Source organism: Rhinolophus sinicus, chromosome 1, assembly GCF_057876585.1.
Source record: "Rhinolophus sinicus isolate RSI-liver-muscle chromosome 1, RSI-T2T, whole genome shotgun sequence".
NCBI lineage: Eukaryota > Metazoa > Chordata > Mammalia > Chiroptera > Rhinolophidae > Rhinolophus > Rhinolophus sinicus.
The window spans coordinates 209,116,379-209,131,526 of record NC_142501.1 but is presented as its reverse complement, the minus strand read 5'-3'; the positions used below and the strand labels follow the sequence as shown (position 1 = coordinate 209,131,526).

The 15,148-nt window shown below is 45.1% G+C and overlaps 1 long non-coding RNA gene across 1 annotated transcript in view; it reads left to right on the top strand.

The window, feature by feature from the left end:
* Positions 1 to 15,148, top strand: part of LOC109452138 (uncharacterized) — a 150,026-nt gene that overhangs the window by 1,011 nt on the left and 133,867 nt on the right. The window contains exon 2 of the long non-coding RNA XR_016019186.1: positions 13,022 to 13,182. This is a non-coding gene — a long non-coding RNA (uncharacterized LOC109452138). The remainder of the gene's footprint in view (positions 1 to 13,021; positions 13,183 to 15,148) is intronic.

The following is a 15,148-nucleotide window of genomic DNA, read 5'->3' as shown; positions in this document are numbered from 1 at the left end:
GTTGGGCCCACTCTTTCCCGCCAGTAGCCCATGAGTTTTCATTGCTGTGCTTTTCCTCCAGCACTTGGTCTGTTTAATTACTCCAGAGTCAGTCTGTTTAATTTTAGACACTCTGTTAAGTATGCAGTGGTATGTTATTTTGGTTTTAATTTGGACTTTTGTGCAAATGAGGTTGAGTGCATTTTCCCATGTTTAATGACTATTCAGACATCCTCTTTTGTGAAGTGCCTATTTATGTCTTTTGTCCATTTTTCTGTTGTGTTGTTTATCTTTGTGTTATGGAATTATAGAAGATCTCCCTATACTGGGGCCAGTTCCTGTGCTCCTGTTTCCTTATCTATAAAAGGGGAAGAATAACAATGCCTATCTCACATAATGTTGTTACAAGGATTATATGAGTTAACACGTGGAAAAGCTTAGAACCATAGGTGGCACATAGTAAGTGCTCAATAAACATTTACTCTTATTAGCCAAGAGCACACTGCTCACAGGTTGTGTACATGACACTCCAATGACACTTTCTAAGGTCCCTTCACCAGACTCTGCTTGCACAGCGGCAACTTTACACATTCAGAAGGACAGGACCTCACCATTGTCACCCTAATTGTGCCACCCAGGGCTCCAGTGGGAGCTTTAGAGAGAAATGCTGTTGTGATTTTCTTACTATCCCCACACTAGTTCTAAAACATTAAAATTGTGTTTTTCCTCTGAGCAGAGCAAGGTGGTATTCAAATTCAAAATAACCGAAGAAGCATTCACCCCACAGCCACTGCACTGTGCAGCTGGCATTTGGCATGTTAATTCCAAAAGTTTTAACAGAATGCTGTTGTACCGAGAGGTTAACGAACACAAAACCTCCCCAAACACAAAAGTAAAATGTATTAAAAATTAAAGGACGTGCCGTGTGAGCAATGAGGTGTTTTAGGCTAAGTGCTCATTTCTGCCTCATCCGACTTCCCTTGGTTCACCAGCCACACTTAGGAAAAAAAGGACCATTTTTCTCTTTTGCTCTGTTGGGAATCACTTTGCTCCCGGTGGCCAAAGGAAGTAAGAGTTTCTTATAAACAAACAAATAAACAAACTGTAATCAGCCTGCTTCTGCTCCTTCCATCTGTGAAATTTTCACAGATAGATTAAATAAATTCTTTTCTGAGAAGGGAAGCGTGAGGAGAACCATAATTTAGGCCTTTACAACCAAAAATGACAGGCAGTCTTTCATTTATTATTCCTCGTGGAGAACAGCTACTAATATCTTCCTTCTAGGTCCTTTAATTAAATTCAGTTTCTTATATTTTTCTCTTGATTCACTCCCTTTCCTTCCTGGATTAACCTAGTTCTTCGTAGTTGCAATTTCTCAACTGTTAAATTTCATTTAACTTATTTAAATGTCTATAGATTTTATTCCCGGAGTGGAAAGTTTGTTTATTTTTTCATGTCTCTCCCTAGGCAAGAACACTATCCCATTTAAACCAGAGCTAACTAATTTATAAACCTTCACACTGAAATGTATTATCCCATGTAATAAGCATACGTGTGAATAGAGTAGAGTGATTTTAGAAAGGAAGACTGATTGGCCTAAGACTGTCAAGAAAATGGTCTTCTCCATCCTTGAAGCCCCTTTGAAACAACTATGTCTTTCACAAAATGTTGTCTTCTTAACCCCCACAGAATGTCCCTGAGGGCATTATAGTAAACAGTGTTATCTTCCTGGTCATTTGATTCCGCTTTCCTGTAGACCGCTATACACCCACGCCTGTTGCTGTGTACTGCCCACTGTGGGAAGACTACTTCTTTATCCATTCATGTTGGGGCTGGCAATGTGACGTGCTTCAGCCAATGGAAGGTGATCTGATTAACCTCACCCGAGGGGAAGCTTTCGGAGGCATTACACATTCCCACTGGCTTTATTTCTCTTCTTCTGTCCCTACTTCCTTCATCCTGGTTCCCAGAATGAGAACGCATATGTAGGCACAAGAAGCAGCTGTGACTTCCTACATGTGACATGAGCAAGAAATAAATGTCTGAGGCTTGGGGTGTGTAGATTATTTCCAGTCTTTCATTGAATGTGTTTACTTGTGTTATTCAGGGGACATTCCTTGCAGACAGAGAATGCATCTTCTTTGGGGGGTATCTGCATAGTTTGGTGCTAATGGTAAGTGTATATCCTTTGCTATGGCAGCTGTGCCTACTGGAAGGTGTTTTTCACCATAAGCAGAAATCTGATGCCAGGGCTTCCACTCTGGGTATTGGTTCTGTTCCTGGGCTCATATAAAACCATCTGATATTTCATCTGCAAAACATCTCTCGAGTGTTTTAAGCAATGCTACTATCTGCCTCAGGAGTTTGCCTTTACAGATGACATATTCCCAGTCCTCATTCTTTTTGATGCCTTCCATAGTTTCAGCCTCCTCAACCACCTGGGGATTCTCCTTTGCAGGGGCTCTGATTTACCCCTGGCCCTCCTAGAATGTGGGGTCTGAAGTTAACACCAGCTTCCATGTGCTGTCAGGGCAGCACAAGTGAGGAAGGGTCACTTCCTTTGGATTAGTCCTCCATCTGGACTAATTACACTGACTAACAATACAGCCTTGGCTATTTTTGGCAGCCGCTTCTCGCTGCCGACTCATATCAAGTCAACCAAATCCCATAAGCCTTATTTACAAGCCTTTATCACCAGGCTCTGCCTCAACTTGCGCGATAGGTTTGGGGAACCCAAATGCAGATGCTAATTTTTCCTTGTTAAATTCTCCACCTCATCTCACCTGGTCCATGGGTCCTGTTAATTTGGAAAAAGGAGGGTTTTATTTCTGGGAGTGGAAATTCAGCTACTAGACAACAGACAGGAGAAACCATCTGGTCCATCAACTCTGGCATGAGTAGCAAGCCCCATCGTCTGGTCCAGGAGCCCGTATCGAACTACATCACACACCATAGTGTCTTTGTTTAATTTCCCAGGGAGAACAGAAAAGTAGCTTTGAGATCTAGTCCTAACAAGCAGCTTTATTTATGTGACAGATTCTAAGGTGGCTCCCACGATCTCCACCTCCCACGATTCATGCCATTGCATGATTTCCTTTGCTTGAGTGTGGATGTGTCCACTACCTTGCTTGAAACCACTAGAGTATGACAGAGGTGATAGGCTATATGTGACAGCACCTACACGGCTATATTACATGACATTATAACATTGTCTTGTTAAGCGACTCTCCCTTGCTGGCTATGAGGAAGCCACGTGGCAAGGAACTGAGGGTAGTTTCTAAATGACAGTCAACAAGAAACGGAAGTCCGCAGTCCCACAACCTGAAAGCAATGGATGCTGTCAACAGTCACGTGCGCCTGGAGGGGATCCTTCCCCAGTCACACCTTGGAGTGAGGCTGCAGCCCCGACTAATCCCTTGATTGCAGCTGTCAGAGGAGACTCTGAAGCAGAGAGCCCAACAGAGTCAGGCCTGGACTCCTGAGGCACATAACCTGGGCTTTAATAAACGTGTGTTTTTTTAAGCTGCTGAGTTTCTTGTAAACTGTTACTCAACAATGTGGAGCTAATAGTCCATGAAATTAGGCGGTAGGAACCAAATTTAGTTGGAAGCCAGTGATATCATGAAGCCCAGAAAACACACCCCCATTGCCTCTTTTTGGCAGGTTGGGTCGACTTATAGAACCTCAGATGAGTCTCCTGTACCACAATACCAGCATGTTAAAAGGCCACCTAGTATTGAACTTCACACAATAGAGATTTTTTGTAGCATTTGCCCAGAATTACCTACTGCTCATCCGTCACATTCAATGGTCTAGCTCTCCTCTTTTCCCACCTTTTGGATCCCTTGGTGCTGTATCCAGGCCTGAATGTTTGCTTCCTGCCCTCTTGGCCTCCTAACTTTGATGCTCTATTGAATCAGGGTTCCGAGTCTTGCTCTCTCCTGAACTCTCAACGGGAGGCCTGTCCATCTCGGTTCTGTTATATCTTCCAGGTGTGGTTCTCCCAGACCTCCTGCCGAAGGAGAAACATCTAATGTTCTAGGCTCTGTAATGATGGAAAGCCTTCAGCCAGTAGTGTGACTTCAGCACAGTGATAAATATCAGTAACGTCAATGGGTCACCCAGTAGTGTGACATTTCACACAGTAATAAATACCGGTAATGTCAATGGGTCACCTCAAGCATTTCACTATTTCCACTCGGTTCTTTTCCTCTGTGAACATGAGCCTTCTCATTGTCATCATCATATTGCAATTCTGTGCACATCTTCACATATGAGAAGAAACTTGTAAGTACCAGTGGTTGGCAAAGAGTCACTTGGATTCGTGTCCAGATGGTCTCTTGATGATGGACCCCAGGCCATGGGTTGTAGTTCCTGGGAAAGTGCTTGCTATCATGAGGCTAACTTGAATCCTGCTTATCATTTCTGAGGGCTCACAGACTGGATGCTGGGGCTGGAGGGAGAAGCTGATGAGTTGGTGTTTGTGTGTTTACCAGCCGGGCTGTTTTCACATGCAGCTGAGCACGCCAGAGGTAGAAAGGACTCCTGAATGCCCTTAGTCCTAATGTAATCTAAATACTATGTATAGAGAGACAGAAAGAGAATCCAGGAGCATGGTCCTACTCATCCAGGCTTCTTATTTAAAAGCGAAGGGACCTTTGAGCTTAGGGACATGGGCTCTCCTCTTAGACTTGACCTTTCAGGGTCAGGAAATTTCCTTTAATGTATTACTGCTGAGCAAAACCATACGCCATGAGCAACTTGAATTATACCCACAAATGGCCCTAGAATTATAAGGAGATCAGAAATGGGACTAAGGTAACCACTAATTCAAACCCCTAATTTTGAAGCAACCCTTCCCCCCCCCCCCCCCGAAACTAAAGAAGGTTAAATTCCTGGATCATTTTTGCGGTTAATTAATGGCAGCATCCAGACTTGGTTCAGACAAGATAGCCGTGCTATTCTTTGAAAGGTCACAAAGAAATTAAAGCCCAGAAGCGGAAGTGAATCACTTCCAATTTCTGGGAGGAGAGGTGAGATAGAACAAAGATGGTTGGACCTGGACCTGAGCGGGCAGGCACCAGACCCAAGGAGGGTGATTCTCCATCTTCTTGTCTAGACTCTGAGGCGTCCAGGTAACAGTCAGGGATGAAAATAGAACCTGCTAGGTCAAGGGGGGCCAGGGTCTAGGAGGAGAAGGAGTCAGGTATGAGGTCCTTTCCCCAGGGGTGCTGTGTGGATGGAGCTGCCCTCTGAGACCAAGTTTTATTATGGGACTGCCTATTTCCTTGTATCTTCTCCTGAACATTTAGTAAAGGGCCTATTGATTTGCATTATTTTTAATTCCAGCCGTGCCTCAGCTGTACAGTGGGGAGTTAATGGAAAGGTCTTTTCTGTCCGGGCCAGAATGTTTGAAAAAGATTACTGCCCTCTGAGGCCACCAGGAGGGAGATAGTGGAAGCTAGAGAGGGATGCAGACGAGAATCTGAAAAATGAGGTCAGAGCCTCAGGATCAGGTGCTTCTTCCTCCAAGAGAATCTCTTTCAAGTGTCAACCTCAGAGGGACTGTGCATGTATGTATGTATGTATGTATGGATGGATGGATGGATGGATGGATGGATGGATGGATGGATGGATGGATGGATTTATTTATTTATGTATTAATTTACACTCCATTTAGGGCTTTTATTAAAGGCCTCCTCTATCAACACATCTAAGACTTGGCATCTACTCTCATCATTCTCTCGTCTGTGTCCCCATAGCCTTTAACTGGACATACTCCCATCCTTGTGCTCTGCTTTGTTTCAGAGTTACCTATAAGTGGGCTGTCCATCCTACCAGATTAGGCAAGGAGACTTTCTTTTTCATTGTATATCATGCCTCTCCTCCAGTCCCTGCCCCAAGTGGCTAAAACAGAGACTTGGAGGCAGCAGATGATCAAGCAATGTGCATTCTTGATAAGGAGATGCAGGGACACGCTGAGGGTAGGCCTGTCGCCTCTGACGTCGGGTGGCCTGGATTTGAAATGTGCCTCCACTGCTCACCTTGTGCCCTTCCCCGGATCCTTGCTTTTTCTGCGCCCCGGTCTCCTAGTCCGTGAAGAGTGGAGTGAGTGGACCTACTCTCTGGGTTAGGGTGGATATGAACAGTAGTTCATGGAAAGTGCTGGAAACTAGGTGTAGTCTGTTGTTTGCAAGGTCCTCCCAAAGGCAGGCCCTAAGCACTGCGTTCTGTGGTCCTAACTGTACATGACATAGATCTCCGGAGCCCGACAGAGTGGGGCCCAAAGCTCTGGCCTGTCTGTCAACATTCCCTAGGGCCCGCCTCGACACCACTTCCAGCAACACCTCCCTCACATCTCAGCTGCCCTTGTCCCAACCTGTGGGGATATGTCCAAGGCCCTGGTTCCTTGCTTTGATTTTGTCAGGGGTCTCCCAAGGCTTTGCCATAGAAATGTCACCTCTGCACAGGCATCCACGTCCCTTCAACCTCCTACCTTGCTCTTTTTTCAATCCAAAGAGGGGTAGGTTTGGGGTGGGTCTCTCAGTACTTGATGCCCACCTTGAGATTCTGGATTTGATTTTCTGATATGTGGTGGGTGGTCTTGGTCTCTGGTGCCTCAGGGTGTGTGATTCTGGATTGAGGATCCCCGTTATGTTCTCAGGGGGTGTTGATTGGGAGGAGAGTTTCCTCTGGGGGAGCTGGCCAGTGATAATCACCAAGGCCTGACCTGCAATGAGCTGGACATCTGTGGACATTGTGTTCCTTCTAGGTCAGTAGTTCTATAAGTGTGGCAGGACCATCAGCTTCCGTGTCACTTGAGAACTTGTTAACAACATGAATTCTCAGACCTCATCCACGACCATCTGGAGTGGGACCAGCCATCTGTGTTTTCATAAGCCCTCCAGGTGATGCTGGTGGGGGCAAGGTCAAGAGCCCCCACTATAGGCCTTCAAACCACCCTCTTCTGGACGATACCACAGATGGCCAGGAAAAACCCTGCTAGATGTCTGCTTCACACCTCCATCAGGTAGGAGGCTTGCAGTGGTGCTTCTCAAGCTCCCACGATGACAGGGATCATACGGAAGAACTCGTTCAAGAACATTCTCAGGTCCCACCGCTGACCCTCTGAGTCAGGATCTCTGGGGGCAGAGCTGGGGGCTGCGTTTCTAACCAGAGTGGCAGGTGAGTCTTACCTGTGAGGTTAAAAATGTCTTCTCGGAGGTAGCTGTGTGCTGGGGTGGCTTTTTTCTCTCCAACATGTGGGAGACAAGTGCTGAGGGGTCAGGATCTGTCAGAAGAACAGATTACTATCAAATTGTTCATTCTTTGTGGCCCCATTATCTGGACAAAACACAGCTCTGGAGTGTACACAGAAGCTGCATAACTTGTCTCTCCTGGCATGCTCATCTGTCCTTGTCAGTGCTGCCAGACACATACCGTAACAGCCTTTCCGTCCCTTTTCTTACTTCCCTTGTGTGTACAGCCTCTTGTGATGCAGAGGTGAGAATGCCCTCATGCCCTCGCTCCTGGTGCCAACCACACCGAGCAGCCTCGTTTATGCCTCTTATCGCCTGGGGGGGGAGGGGTAGGGGGCTTCACTCACTTGTGCCCTCCTGTCCCAACTGCCATTCTTTTCCTACCAAACTCCCATTCATTCTCCATGCCTCCATCACCTCTTGGATAATTAGTGCTGTGCAGAAACAATCTTTATCCATGAATAGTTTCCCATTGCTACAATGATAAGGTGCAAAATCCTAAATGTGGACTAGCCCACCCACTGCGCTCAGGAAGAGACTTCTTTACGAGCACAGAACACTGACTCGTGCTAAGTTGTGCGAAAGGTGACATTATTGAAGCGTTATAGGGTTCCTAGTGGCAGGAGGACCAGACTGAGAAATGGGTGATCACCAGGGAGAGCTGACCGTCAAAGACTGCGGGAGAGCTGACCGTCAAAGACTGCAGCAGAGGTCCCTGCAGAGATGTGTGCTGGCCTGCTCAGGCCCATGGTGATGACAATGACCTTTGTTTCCACATGACTTCATCGCTCTCTCAAGATCCAAAGCCCAGAATTGGTAGAAAACGTGTTGAACTCAATCTATGTGCCAGCCTCCCATTGGCCCAAGAGGGGGCGAGAAGAACCATGCCCTGTCTTTTCATTCTCTCGTGAAGGGCAGGTGTCCCTTACCAGGATCTCAGCTGATAGCAGTGTCCCAAATGGGAGACTGGGGATAGTAGGAAGAGGAGGCTGGTCAGCAGCAAAGCTAAAAGCTGATAAATGCCCACTGTGCCAATGCTTCAACCTCTGGCAATGGAAATATTGGGAGGAAAAAAATGTGACCCAAGACTCAAAGGCTTTCTTGAAATTAATAGTGGCAAGAGGTCATCTCTTCTCTCTTCTGTCCTCCTTTCCTTTCCCCCGCTTCCCCTCCTCTTCTCTTTCCTTGCAGTTTCTCTCTCTCTCACCTCAACCCACCTCTCCTTTCACTGGCAATGAGGTTCTACTGCTCAATATTAGGAAAGTTATAGGTCCGTGGAGGAAGAGATGAAAAAGTAATATTCTGAATTGTAAGAAAGGAAATTAGAATCTGTGTCCATGGAAGTTACCTAATTAGAACTGCCGAGTGTATTATTTTGTTTTTGTGTCCCATTGGGATACTTCTCATCATTCCACAGCACACAGATGTTCATTTAAAGTAGATCCTTAGAGTTTGAAGGTGCTCCTAACATTTCACCTGGAAATTTCCCTATGGATATTCCTCTGTAAGCAAATAATCCAAAATAATTGGAGAGAAGGTTTAAACAGAAAGATGCTCATTTCAGCTTTATTTATAACAACCTTCAAATTGGAAGCCATCTAAATGGGATAGATATCTACGTGGTGTGCTTACTTTAGTACACAATGTTTACAAAGCATTTAAAACGTGTTAAAAAGTCAAGTGAAAAAAATGAGTGTATAAAATGTAACTGCAATTACATAAAACAAATTAAAAGGACAAACTCCTACCAAGTGAGAAAGCACAGGAGTTAGACACACCACATCATTTCAGGACTTGTCTTTAGATGACAGGATTGTTGGTGACAAATTTAAAACATGTTTTGTCAGCTTTTGCATTTCTTGAATTTTCCAACATTGCACTTGGATCATGCATGGATTTCTTTACACCAAATAAAATAAACTTTTTTGAACAACAACAACAACAACAAGATGTCCTTCCCTGGGCATAGATGCTACGTGCTTGCAGTTTGCACTGAGGTCTTTTGAGATGACAACTCTCTCGCTGAGGTCACCAATGACATCTGTCCCTGTAACCAACTCCAGTAGGCATCTTCTGCCTCATTTTACTAACACCCCCGACAGCATTTAATGTGCTTAGTCAGTCTTTCTGACACTGTCTACTATTTTCTGAAACACCATTTTCTCCCGGGAACACGTCTGCTTCTCTTGACATTCTTGACTGTTGGGTCCCCTTCTCAATTATCTTTGTTCTTTCTTTTCTACAATATTCTAGAATTCCTTCCCATTTACACTTTTCTTTGTTATAGAAGTGATCCCATCCGTCCACTCCCCTCTGTGACACCTTGTTGGTTTATAGGTCCAGCCCTCCTTCTCTCATGATCAACACTCTGACTGCTTACTTGACGTCTCCTTTAAAATATGTCTCCGATACTTCACACGATGTCCAAAATGGAATTCTTTATCTTCCACTATTGGCTTATAGACGGAATGAAGAGCCACGTGCCCGTTGATATAGTCAACATTGGTCAAATGGAATTTTCTTATTTTTAAATTTAAAAGTGGATGAAAATAGAAATTCTAATATTTTGTTCATGAATCTCAATGACTCATCTTGGTTACCCTCTAAAGTATATAAAACCCATTGAAAACAAGTGTATGCATTTGTCAGAATCATAGATGATTGCCTTCTCTGGGCTGGTAAGATTCTGATCCTTTTAAAATAAGAAATGCAGCAGCAATTCTACGTCTCAGAGAGACTTGGAAAATAAAACTTTTCTACTGTCATTTTATTTTATATCCGATGCAATATTAAGTAACATTTAGATAGTGCCCACCTAAATCCCTGCCTTCTGTGTGTGAGGCTTTTCAGCTAAGGCCCTAGGATACCTGGACATTGCTCACCAATTCCCACGTCATTGTTTATGGGGAAAAAAACAGAAAGTTTTGAGTGCAACCAATGACTTCATCAAAGTGTTTGGGGGACAAAAAAAAAAAAAAAAAAAAAAATTGATTCTAACAAGGGACATATATGACTATTTCTTCACTGGTGTGACTTCAGTGGAAAGGTTTTTAGTAGCAAAATGTTTCTTAGTAACAAAATAAAACTACCTGACTGCATTACTTTAGGACAGATTTGTACAGGGACTTTGTAACAATGCATACAGCAAGTTCCAGCCATATGCATTATGTCCTAAGGGAGAGATGCAATTATCTTGATATATTTATGAATTTTATATTCCGTTTTCTTCTAAAAGAAATGAAAAATTTAATTACATGGTGAGTGTTGGTCCACTTTTAGGTTATACCTGGGAATATGAGCCAGGATCTTTTATATTCTTGCAAGTCAAAACATGATGTAGGTACGTCTCGTAACAGCATCACTTGGGAGCTTATTAGAAATACAGATTCTCAGGCTCCACTCAGACCCACTGAATCAGAATCTATATTTGTTTTTAATTAAAGTTTATTGGGGTGACAAATAAAATTCAAATTAAATTACACAGGTTTCAGGTGTATAATTCTGTAATACATCATCTGTATATCACTTTGTGTGTTCACCACCCAGAGTCAGTTCTCCTTCCATCATATATTTGATCCCTTTACCCTCATCTACCACAACCCTCTCCCCATCCTCTGGTAACCCCTAAACTATTGTCTATGAGTTTTTGTTTCTTTATTTGTCTTATTCCTCTGTTGTTCTCAGTTTTATACTTATTTATGGTGACCAAGACATGGAAACAACCAAATGTCCTTTGATAGATGATTGGATATCGAAGATGTAAGGCAGGGTCTCAGCTCCCGCTCCCTGCACAACAACGCAGGACATGGTGAGGCCAAAAAGGAACAACGGAGCCATAGATAGGGGAGTCATACCACTATATTCTTGCTGGTGGCTGGTCGAGACATATAAGCAAACATCCGCCAGCACCCCAATGAGGGGTCTTCCTGCACCCCAGTCTCGTTGGTGGGCGGGCGAGGCACAGGAAGTAGGATCAACACGATCAGCTATCCACAATCCTCTTGCTAACCGCACTTGCTAGCCGCAATCCGTACTTGCTAGAGTAGCCATGGCAGTTATGTACAAAACAATAGTGGCTAATGGCCATCTGATCACAGCTGATGGCCATCTACTACCAAACCAGCACCTTTCCACATGGCATGGAGAGCCTGGAAACTGCTCTCTGAGACTCCGTTCCTACAAAGATGTGATGCATAGACACAATAGAATACTATTCTGTCATAAGATGAAACAGAATCTACATTTTTAACAAGACCCCCAGGATATTTATTGCACACTAAGCTTTGAGAAGCATTCTTCTAGCACTATAGATATCTGAGCTTCCTAAAATCTAGCTTTATGTTGCTAGATTGATTCAAATTCTGCGGGTGACAATCTTGGCTATTCTGTTTCTACTTAATACAAACTTGGAAGCTTAGAAATCATTTCGTGTACTCAGGAATAAGGAAACGACTCTTTTGAAATTGGGCAAAAGGTTTGAAGATACATTTCACTGCAGAAAAATATGATGGCAGGTAAGCACAGGAAAAGACACTCAACATCATTAGTCATCAGAAAAATGCAAATTAAAACCACAGTGGCGCACCACTACACACCTGTTACAACTGCGATGACAGGCGTTGTGATAACACCTGAGAGTACTCAGTGTTGGTGAGGTTGCAGACTGAGTAGAGTTCTCATTCATTGCAGGAGGGGATGCAAACGGGTCCAGTCACTTTGCATAAGAGCTTGGCAGTGTCATAAAGTTAAACATGCACTCATCACATGACTCATAGCAATCCTGCTTCTAGGTATTTACCCAAGGAAGTCAGTACACTTGTGTCACGCCAAAACGTGTATGTCAATGTTTCTAAGTTTCGCTGGTAATCACCCAAACCTGGAAGCAGCCCAAATGCCCTCTGATGACTAGATGGACAAACACTGGTGATACGATAGCATGCTACAGGTCCTAAAAGGAACACAGGACTGATACATGCAAGAGCACGGACGAGTCTGAAACACATCACACGTTGCATAAATGAACGGAGCTATGCTTCCATTTCTGTGCCCCTGTGTGAAAGGTACCAGTAGAGGGATGAAGAGCTAACTGGTCACCAGGGTCACAGTGTGGGGGCAGTGTCTGGACACAAAGCCTTCTGGGTGCCGCTGGAGCTCTCCTGTCTCCTGACTGGTGGTGGTTACTCTACTCTAGGCATTTGTCACAGCTCATAAAACTGCACTTAGATGTATGTACATGAAAAATAAATGCACAAAAAGCACATGTCGTTTGCAAGGCATGCATTTCCCTTCTCAGCCGTGCCAATGAGACAAGGCTTAACCATAGTCATCTCACAACTAAACTTAGTGACGGACGTCCCACAGGGGCAACCATGGCAAGGAGTCTGTGCCCTCATTCCTCCCCACCCTTCCAACCACATCTTTGCAGGAATGCAGACTGCTCCCTTGGTTTCTTTTCTGAGCTTTGCTTTCCTCAGGCCTGTAATGCGCAGCGGGGGAGGGGAGGGGAGCCTAGTGATTTGCATACACTGATGAAACTGCTGAATCATGACCTTTCTTTCTATGGTTGTATTGGAATGGAAACAAAGGTATGCCTCTCAGGCAGCGTGTGCAGTGTTATCCCGGGCAACCAGAATGAATAAAATAGGCCAGGAAGGCTTGCGGGCTTCACACCCTAATGCAGCTGTCTGTTGCGGGGCCTGAGAGGGCCAGGCATCACAGTCCTCAGTGCACTGCCCTGTATCTCAGGTGAGGGAGGCCTTTCTGATTGGATCTCTTCCTGACAGATGTGCCGGGAAAGAAGAGAGCCTGGCCCGTGGGTGAATGACTGCTCCTCATCCATGGAATTCATTTTCAGATTTGAAATGCTGCATAACCTGGCGGGTGGAGCGCTGAGTTGGAAATCCAGGCGAGGCGAACTTTGTAAAGACGTGGTTGCCAACTCCAGGTGAGGGCCTGAACAGCTCACTGCCTGAATTAACTCCTCGTTACCGGCATTGGCAATGCATCATCAAAAGGCAGGACATTGCCACATGGTTTAAGTTTATCCAGTGCTTCCACGCAGTTTCACACTGTAACCTCCAGGTTCCATGGAAGGAATGGCCAGGGGCACTCAGTGTCTGGTGTCCCAGGCCTGGGTAAGCGCTCAGCTCACATTCCTCCCTTCACGTTCACCCTGTAAAGAGCCTCACTTCATGAAGCAGGTTTGATTCTGGACCTAATTCATTCCCGAATCATTGAATGTGAGACCTGGCCTTTTCCTTCCTTCCTTCCTTCCTTCCTTCCTTCCTTCCTTCCTTCCTTCCTTCCTTCCTTCCTTCCTTCCTTCCTTCCATTCATTAGTGAAAAAAATATATTACAGATGATTCAAGTAAGGTCCAGAGAGGGGAAGAGAGTGGGTGAATGTCATTGACCCTGCAAATTCCATCGTTAGACAATTAAGCCTTAGCTTAAATACCATTTGATGGGGCCTAAAAGTGTCCATGTTTGCAACATATATGTAAGGGGATGAATGTGGAGGCGTTTGGTCAACTCTAACTTACATACATGTGGAGAATTGGACAGGTCACTCCATTTGTTTATTTCACCACTATTACAATCTTACAACATGACAAACAACAACAGAATTTACTTATGTTTTGCTCCGCCAGTCAGTCAGAGTGGAAAAGAAGCTGGGACTGTTAGTACACACTCTGAGCTGTAAAAAATTAAGTGGACATTCCTCAGTTTCCTTTGTGACTATGGAAATGGGCGTTTGTCTTCACAGAAAGGAAACAACCTATACACATTGTCAAAGAAACACCAGTATAACCACTTTTTTACATGAAAATACAACATTTTGCTCACATGACAGAGGAAGGCCATGCCCAACTCTAGAGTCTATTACGTTGGTATAATTTCATGGTGCTGTTTTGGCCAGAGAGGTGACGCGGAGAGACGGGGGGCGTGGGGGGGTGGGGGGGAGGGAGAGAGAGAGGATTACTGGGCCGGGGGTGGGGGGGGGTAGGAAAGAACCAACAGTAGGAAAACAATCCCAAAAGGTTTGGTTTTCCTCCAACCCTTTGAGGAATCTGGAAGACAACATTTTTCCTCTACAGGAGGAAGAAGTGTGTTTGAAAGTACTTTGGGTCTGCTAAATGCTTGGGAATAATTGTCCCTTCAGACCCCGGAGCTGCTGATTCAATGGCAGCCACTGGCCCAGCTCCCCCTCCCGCCCAGTGCCCCTGGATGGCAGGTCAGTCAGTGTCACTCTGGTGGCCGTGCCCTCGGGGAATGTCTCCAGGCCCAGCATTCCTTCAGGGAAGGAGCTAAAATCACCCAAGTCCACCTTCTCAGAGGATCTTCTTGCAGCTTGGGGACTTCCTCTGTTCTGTGGTTTTTGAGAGCTGCAGGGGAGGCCTGATTCCCTTACCTGGAAGCTGACTGTCTTTCTGTGATCCTAGTGGTGGCTTGGAGAAACTGGGATATTATAGGGCCTTACTGTTTTTCATTCGAAAGACTGTTGTCATCCATCATTTCGGTTAAGCCTCACAGACAACTTTTAGTCAGGACAGGGGTCAATATTGATAGCTATTTCCTAACTGGAAGAACATTCTGGAGCCAGAAGAGATGGTGGTGAGCTGGCCCGCCCAGATCAGTTTCTGGAGGGGAAAGTGAGGCTCAGGCTGAGGCAGGAGAGGTGGTGGCACCAGGCCTCTGTAACCTGAGGCAGGGAACTCAGACCTGACAGGCACACGGGAGTGGGGAGGGAGGGGTGGGGGTGGGGGTGGGGGGCGTGCCAGCAACATCGGCTTTCAGGGATTTCAAACAAATCATCACGGTTTTCTTCCCTTTTGGACCAAATCATGGGCTTTTCCATCACTGTGATGGTTTAGCCAGATCCAGCAATCCTATGCCTGCCCTAGAGTAGAAAG